The sequence below is a fragment of the Nycticebus coucang genome, chromosome Y (genome assembly GCF_027406575.1).
Source record: "Nycticebus coucang isolate mNycCou1 chromosome Y, mNycCou1.pri, whole genome shotgun sequence".
Classification (NCBI taxonomy): Eukaryota; Metazoa; Chordata; class Mammalia; order Primates; family Lorisidae; genus Nycticebus; species Nycticebus coucang.
The window spans coordinates 28307481-28316426 of NC_069805.1; the positions used below are offsets into that span (position 1 = coordinate 28307481).

At 37.8% G+C, this 8946-nt stretch overlaps 1 protein-coding gene and 1 pseudogene across 1 annotated transcript in view; both read right to left on the reverse strand.

Annotated features, from left to right (window-relative positions):
* LOC128579044 (zinc finger protein 91-like) overlaps positions 1–5293 on the reverse strand; it is a 39951-nt gene extending 34658 nt beyond the window's left edge. Inside the window, exons 1-2 of the mRNA XM_053581339.1 lie at positions 5203–5293; positions 4902–4991 (exon numbers count right to left, since the gene is read on the reverse strand). The gene's annotated coding sequence lies outside the window, so the exon portion shown is untranslated. The remainder of the gene's footprint in view (positions 1–4901; positions 4992–5202) is intronic.
* Positions 5294–8085: 2792 nt separating this feature from the next.
* On the reverse strand, positions 8086–8185 carry LOC128579223 (uncharacterized; annotated as a pseudogene).
* Between the last annotated feature and the right edge of the window lie 761 nt (positions 8186–8946).

Below are 8946 nucleotides of genomic sequence, written 5' to 3' on the forward strand. Positions count from 1 at the left end.
TTAAAAAGGACTTTCCAAAACTTGATACCCAAAATTTTACCAGACTTATCTATATACTCCATTAATGTGAACAGCATAAACAGTCCTCTAAAGAGGAACAGGTTGGCTGACTGGATACAAAAACTCAGGCCAGATATTTGCTGCATAGAAGATAAATATAGACTCAGGTGAAAGGATGGCTGTCTGTATTTCAGGCAAATGGTAATCAGAAAATAGCAGGTGTTGCAATTTTATTTGCAGATACAATAGGCTTTAAAGCAACAAAAGTAAGGAGGGATAGGAATGGTCACTTCATATTTGTTAAGGGTAATACTCAATATGATGAGATTTCAATTATTAACATTTATGCACTCAACCAAAATGTGCCTCAATTTCTAAGAAAAACTCTTAACAGACATGAGCAACTGGACTTCCTCCAACTCCATAAAACTTGGAGATTTAAACACTCTTTGGCAGTGTTGGATAGATCCTCCAATAAGAAGCTGAGCAAAAAAATTTTAGATTTAAACCTAACCATCCAACATTTGGATTTAACAAACATCCACAGAACATTTCATCCCAACAAAACTGAATACACATACTTCTCATCAACCAACAGAACATACTCCAAAATCATTCACATCTTAGGTCACAAGTCTAACCTCAGTAAATTTAAAGGAATAGAAATTGTTTCTTGCATCTTCTCAAACCACCGTGGAATAAAAGTTGAACTCAGTAACAACAGGAATCTGCATACTCACACAAAAACATGCAAGTTAAATAACCTTATGCTGAATGATAGCTGAGTCATAAATGAGATTAAGAAGGAAACTGCCAAATTTTTGGAACAAAATGATAATGAAGACACGAATTATCAAAACCTTTGGGATACCACAAAGGCAGTCATAATTTATACCACTGCAAGCCTTCCTTAAGAGAAAGGAAAGAGAGGAAGTTAATAACTTAATGGGACATCTCAAGCAACTGGAAAAGAAAGAACATTCCAACCCCAACCAAGTAGAATAAAAGAAATAACTAATATTAGAGCAGAATTAAATGAAATTGAAAACAAAAGAATTATACAACAGATCAACAAATCAAAAAGTTGGTTTTTTGAAAAGGTCAATAAAATAGATAAACCTTTGGCTAACCTAACTAGGAAAAAAAGAGTAAAATCTCTAATTTATTCAATCAGAAATTACAAAGATGTAATAACAACACACTCTTCAGAAATTCAAAAAATCCTTAATAAATATTACAAGAAAATTTTATTATCAGAAATATGAAAATCTGAAGGAAACTGACCAATACTTGGAAGCACATCACCTTCCAAGACTTAGCCAGGATCAAGTGGAAAGGTTGAACAGGCCTATATCAAGTTCTGAAATAGCATCAAACATACAAAATCTACCTAAAAAGAAAAGCCCGGAACCATAAGGATTTACGTCAGAGTTCTACCAAACCTTTAAAGAGGAACTAGTACCTATGTTACTCAACCTATTTCAAAATACAGAAATAGAAAGAAGACTACCCAACACGTTCTATGAAGCAAACATCACCCTGATCCCCAAACCAGGAAAAGACCCAACAAGAAAAGAAAATTACAGACCAATATCACTAATGAATATAGATGCAAAAATATTCAACAAGATCCTAACAAACAAAATCCAGTCATATATCAAACGATTTATACATCACAACCAAGTCAGTTTTATCCCAGGGTCTTAAGGCTGGTTCAATATACGTAAATCTATAAATACAATTCAGCACATAAACAAATTAAAAAACAAAGACCATATGATTCTCTCAATTGATGCAGAAAAAACTCTTGATAATATCCAGTATCCCTTCATGATCAGAACACTTAAGAAAATTGGTATAGAATGGACATTTCTTAAACTGATAGAGACCATCTACAGCTAACCCACAGCCAATGACGTATTGAATGGAGTTAAATTGAAATCATTTCCACTGAGTTCAGGAACCAGGCAAGGTTGCCCATTGTCTCCACTGCTCTTATTTTTTTTTTTTTTGGGCCGGGGCAGGGTTTGAACCCACTACCTCTGGCATATGGGACTGGCGCCCTACTGCTTGAACCACAGGCGCCGCCCTGTCTCCACTGCTCTTTAACATTATAGTGGAAGTTTTAGCCATCACAATTAGGGAACAAAAGGCAATCCAGGGTATTCATGTAGGGTCAGAAGAGATCAAACTTTCGCTCTTCACAGATGATATGATTGTATATCTGGAAAACACCAGAGATTCTACTACAAAACTCTTAGAAGTGATCAAGGAATACAGCAGCATCTCAGGTTACAAAATCAATAGTCATAAATCGGTAGCCTTTATAGATACCAACAATAGTTAAGCTGAAAAAAACAGTTAAGAACTCTATTCCATTCACAGTAGTGCCAAAGAAGATGAAATATTTGGGAGTTTATATAACAAAAGACATGAAAGAACTCTACATAGAGAACTATGAAACTCTAAGAAAAGAAATAGCTGAAAATGTTAACCAATAGAAAAACATACCATGCTCATGGCTGGGAAGAATGAACATTATTAAAATGTCCATACTACCCAAAGCAATATACAATTTTAATGCAATCCCTATTAAACCTCCACTCTCATACTTTAAAGACCTTGAAAAACTAATACTTCTTTTAATATGGAATCAGAAAAAATCTCGAATAACCAAGACATTAATCAGAAATAAAAACAAAGCAGGAGGAATCACACTACCAGACATCAGACAATACTATAATCAATAGTGATCAAAACAGCATGGTACTGGCACAAAAACAGAGAGGTAGATGTATGGAATAGAACAGAGATCCAAGAGATGAAGCCATCTACCTACTAATATTTGATCTTTGACAAGCCAATTAAAAAAATTCAGTGGGGAAAAGATTCCCTATTCAACAAATGTTGCTGGGTGAACTGACTGGCAACCTGTAGAAGACTGAAACTGGATCCACACCTTTCACCATTAACTAAGATAAACTCTCACTAGATTAAAGATTTAAACTTAAGACATGAAACTATGAAAATACTGGAAGAAGAGTGCAGGGAAAACTCTTGAAGAAAGCAGTCTGGGCGAATATTTTATGCAGAGGACTCCACAGGCAATTGAAGCAGCTCCAAAAATACACTATTGGGACCTGATCAAACTAAAAAACTTCTGCACAGCCTAGAACACAGTAAGTAAAGCCAGCAGACAGCCCTCAGAATGGGAGAAGATATTTGCAGGTTAGGTCTCCGACAAAGGTTTATGAGCCAGAATCCACAGAGAACTCAAACTTATAAGCGAGAAAAGAACAAGTGATCCCATCTTAGGTTGGGCAAGGGACTTGAAGAGAAACTTCCCTAAAGAAAACAGGCACACGGCCTACAGACATATGAAAAAAAAAGCTCATAATCCTTAATCATCAGAGAAATGCAAATCAAAACTACTTGGAGATATCATCTAACTCCAGTAAGATTAGCCCATATCACAAAATCTCAAGACCAGAGATGTTGGTGTGGATGTGGAGAAAAGGGAACTTCTAAACTACTGGTTGGAATGCAAATTAATATATTACTTTTGGAAAAATGTTTGGAGAAGACCTAGAAATCTAAAAATAGATCTGCCATTCAATCTATAATTCCTCTACTAGGTATATTCTCAGAAGACCAAAAATCGCATTATAACAAAGATATTTGTATCAGAATGTTTGTTGAAGCCAATTCATAATTGCTAAGTCATGGAAAAAGCCCAAGTGCCCATCGATCCACGAATGGATTAATAAATTGTGGTATATGTACACCATGGAATACCATGCAGCCTTAAAGAAAAATGGAGACTTTACCTCTTTCATGTTTACATGGATGGAGCTGGAACATATTCTTCTTAGTAAAGTATCTCAAGAATGGAAGAAAAATTACCCAATGTACTCAGCCCTACTATGAAACTAGCTCATTATGAGCTAGGGCTCAATACAAAAATTCCCACGCTGGGGAGACTCTGTCTCAAAAAAACGTTCTACTTGACATGTTGTATTATAATTTTATAAGAGACATGTTGCACAAGACAAAAAAAAAAAAAAAAACACAGAAAGTAGTTCTATTTTTAGAAATGCATCCAAACCTCAAAGTAGTTTGAAAATGCAAAAATAATCTACATAATTATTTCCTCCTAATGATTTAACTTTATTTAAACACATTTTTGTAAATTTTTCTGGAGTGGCTGTGGACAACATAGAGGCTCTCATTTATACATGTCCACGTACGTGTGTAATCTGTAATGGTCACACTGGTACGGACTTCATTTCATTTTATATTATAACTAATAAAGATGGAAATTGGGACATAGTTCTAAATTTTCATTCATATTAATATTTTCCTTGTATTACAGCAACACACCTATTCCTGGCATCACAGGAATTTAATTGGTGTTTCAATGTTCAATGATCATTCTTTCATTCCAATATTTATAGAACACTTATGAAGTGACAGTGCTGTACTAAGTGATGAAGACACAGTAGTAACAAAAAATTTGGATCCCACCCTCATAGAATTTACAATCTGGTAGAATAGCTGAACAAGTACAGGGTGGTATAGGGCATCTATCAAAGAGTGTAACCATAGAGAAAAATGTATTCCCAGATCTAAGAAAGGACTCTTTCAGGAACTGTTGCTTCAAACTAAAACCTGACTACATTTTATAAGAAAAGGAAGAAGATGCAAGAGAAACAGGAATGAGTGAGACATAACTAAGATCTATAATAAGATATGTTTACTGAGTGGCAGTTCAATGAAACAGAATTTTTTTTCTAAGGTCATCAGCTGCTTTTACACTCTAGGAATTGTTTAGATTTCATGATCTACACAGAGGGAACCCAGCAGGCTGTGGCAGGAGCTGCTTCCCAGGATCAAGGACTCACCACTGTCCACTGCCAGATGGAGCCTTCTTAAAAGTGGTCCCCCCAGTGACCTTCACAGCCTGACACCACACAGGTCAGAAGCATCCAACTCTTAAGGGAGACAAGCAGGAGGGCAGGGGCAAGCAGGGACATAGAGAGAAGGGACCAGAATCAGGACAAGAAAGTAGCTGGGTGCAACATTCCCACCGACCCTTGGGATCTGCTGCCCTGGGTTCCCCCAGCTCCATATCCCTGGCTGGTTTCTTACAGATTTTTGCCAGTTCTCCTAAGAGGTCTCCATCTTCTCACCACCAGTCCTTACTTGTAACTATGCCCCATACACCCCAAGATGTCCTTCATCTGCACGTGCACATCTCTCAGCTCCTCCAAAACCAGAAGCCCCAGCTCTCTGATCAGGCGTCCAAACAAAGTATAAATCTGTGGAGTTTCTGGGAACTATTAGGTTGCTGTTATCTAGAGTAAATAAAATTTGATGAATAAAATTACAAAAAAGTGATTTTAAGCAAAATCACAAAAAAGATCACAAAAAGATCAATTAAAACACCTGTGCCTTTTTCTACCTGCAGTACTAACTTGTTGACAATCATATAAAATCACCAAACAATTTTCAAATATTTTTGCAATGAAAATTAGCAAATTCTTATTATGGTTTCCACGGAAATGGTCCTTCAGACTAAAAAACTCTACTATCCTAAGAAGGCAGTGCTTAATAATAGCAAAGTTTTCCGAGTAGATATGTTATTCATAAGTAACAGTATCCCACATGCATAGTTGGTCTTTACAGAGTTGTTGCAAATTCAGTCCCTGACACAATGACAAACAATTCTTATAACTTCCTATAAAATGTGTATTTCAAGACCTTTACAAAATTTAACTCAGTTTTTTTAATATTACATAATTTAGAATTCTTTCTATAAAGTTAGGATAATTTAAATTTCAGCTTAAGTTAAGTATTTTTTGTTAGACCTAGGCTATAATGGAAAAATACCAGTTAACTCCTGGAAAGTTTTAGGACTGCAAACTTTCAAAAAAGTAATGAAGTCTAGTTCACCCCCATGATAAATGAGAAAGTAATAATTGATTTCTTGCTTGTAGTTCATTCCCAGTTTCTTTCTTAGCTAACTCCCTGGGAAACAGACCAAGAAGCACTGGCCCAGGCCCGCTAAAATAAAAAATGGCCAAGCATTGTGGTGGGTGGCTGTAGTCCCAGCTACTTGGGAGGCTGAAGCAAGAGAATTGCTTAAGCCCAGGAGCTGGAGTTTCCTGTGCTCTACCAAGGGTGACATAGTGATACTCCGTCTCGAAAAAAAAAAAAAAACAGAGTTACCATTTAGTATTTGGGTAACAGAATGACTTTCATCTGTATTTGTAGCATTCATTATTTCACAGCACAAACTTTTGAAACCCAGTAGAAAAATTTAACACAAAAAAATCACTGCTGCAAAACGTGAGAAGTAACATTCTTGGTGAAAACTAGTCAGAACCCACCACTGCTCAACTTCACTTGGGACACCAGAAGACAGAGAAAGCCAACTATTACTTTTCTCCTCCACTACCCTCTTATTGGTCCAAGTTTCCAATCATCAAGTAGAAAATGGACTTAAAATGGAACATGTACCCCTGGGGATACAGGCAGAGAGACACAGAGTACAACACAAATTAATTGCCCATTAATGGTACAATAATCAATGGTACAGGACTTGTTGGCCTGTATCTCATAAAATTGTCAATCGAAGGGGCTATGTCTATTAATGCTTCATGTTTAAAAGTATACATGTGTTGGTTGACCTGATTCTAAGTGGACCTCAATATGGGTTGGTCCTGAGGGCTTTCCTAGAGGTATGCTCTTCCCAGATAAGAGTTTACCTGGATGTTGATTTCTTCTGGCCATTTGACATCACCCTCCAGATGATGGAGTGATACCTATTAGTCATGTTCTTCCTGTACCTTCATTGGAAGGCTATTGTTTTCTAGAATAAAGGTAATATGAGTATATAATTTAGACAAGTGTCTCACCAACAAGAGAATGAGGAAATCAGGAAACCAATGAGCCACCTCTTTTTCTCCAATCCAGTATGTAAGAGGTTTAAGAAACAATTTGTGTTCCAGCTGTCCTGGCACTCCTACTACAGAGTCGGATTGTTTATCAGAGGGGAGAGTGGAGTATTAAGCACTGAATATGTAGCCCTAGCATTTGTTAGAAAGTCTTAGCCCACAGCTTTCCATAGGTAGAGAAGAAAAGACAGACTACCCATTGGACAGGGCATCCTACAGACATTGGGCCAAATTATTGCTGTCCAGAAAGGCACCATTGTCATGGACCAAGTAATACCTGTGGACAATGCTGTGCCCATCTCAGGTGGTCAGAGTTCTCTGGGCTTTGCACTTTCCTACCGAGAATCACATCATCAGATTCCAGTGGAAGAAGGCATCCCTTACAAAGCATGTACCCCCTTTCTACGTTCAATTCCTGGGTTTCATACTTAACTGTGTTTGGGTACCTCTTTTTAGCCTTTGCCTCATCAAGTCCTCTTGCTCAGATGACCTCCCTGTCTGCCCTGATATTTTCCAGTGACCAGCGTGAAAGAGCTGCCCATTGATCCAGCCTGACAGGAGTCTGGATCAGCCTGAGTCTTCCTGGATCTTTTTCAGGGGGTCTGTGAAGCGTTTTAAGACAGATCATTTGCCTCAAGTTCAGTGGTGGCTAATGAGAGCTTTCTTTTTTTCTTTTCTTTTCTTTCTTTCTTTCTTTTTTTTTTTTTTTGTTTTGAGACAGGAGTGTCACTATGTCACCCTTGGTAGAGTGCTGTGGCATCAAAGCTAACAGCAACCTTGAATTCTTGTGCTGGGACTACAGGTGCCACAAAGCCAGGCTATTTTCTTTGTTATAGTTGCCATTATTGTTAGCAAGCCCAGGCCCGGTTCAAACTCGCCAGCCCCAGTGTATGTGACCTGCATCTTAACCACTGAGCTAGGGGAGCAGAGCCTATTTTTTTGAGACAAAATCTCACTATGTCACCCTCAGTAGAGTGCTCTTGCATCACAGCTCACAGCAACTTCAAACTCTTCGGCTTAAGTGATTCTCTTGCCTTAGTATCCCAAGTAGCTAAGACTATAGTAACCTGCCACAATGCCCAGCTATATATATATATATATTTTTTTTTTTTTTTGACAAGCCATGCAAAAATTTATGGAATGCTTCACAAATTTGTGTGTCATTCTTGCACAGGGGCCATGCTAATCTTCTCTGTATCGTTTATTTTTATATATTTTTTGGTTGTAGTTGTCACTGTTGTTTAGAAGGCCCGACCTGGGTTCGAAACTGGCTCCTAGCACTCTGCGCGGCTGAGGTGAGTGAGCTCAGGAGTTCCAGACCAGCCTGAGAAACAGTAAGACCTTGTCTCTTAAAAAAATAGCTGGGCACTGTGGTGGGCACCTGTAGTCCTACCTACTTGTGAGGCTGAAGCAAAAGGACCACTGAGCCCAACACTTTGAGGTTGCTGTGAGCTATGACACCACAACATACTACCGAGGGTGACAAAGTGACACTTCTGTCTCAAAAAAAAAGGAGGGACCACAAGAAGGGCAAGGAGCACCCAGGTTGTTCCACAACCAGAAATGGTCCCATGTGGCCAGAGTGCACACTTGTGAAAGAAAATACAAATTGTTCAAGTATAACAGTAGTTACACATACAAGTTCTGTTATCTAATCTTAGGAGCAGAAAGCCAAGAGGTGTGAAGAGTGAATTAAAGACAAAGAGGAAGGGGTGAAAATGTCAGGCAATTGAGAAAAAGAGTCTGGTGTTTTAAAGGATAAAGATGGTTCCTTCTCTTCTTTACTTTGGGTTCAAAGGAGTAATGATGACCTTGAATAGTGATATCACTTTCATAATCTTGATCTCAATACTTACAACTAATCAAATACAGCTTAAGACAGGCAGAAGAAAATATAGATAGGTAGATTTATTTTAACTCCATAGTGGCAGACTGACGATGAATAAATGACTTGTTTTTATCAGTTTCAACATATACACAAGCAATCAGG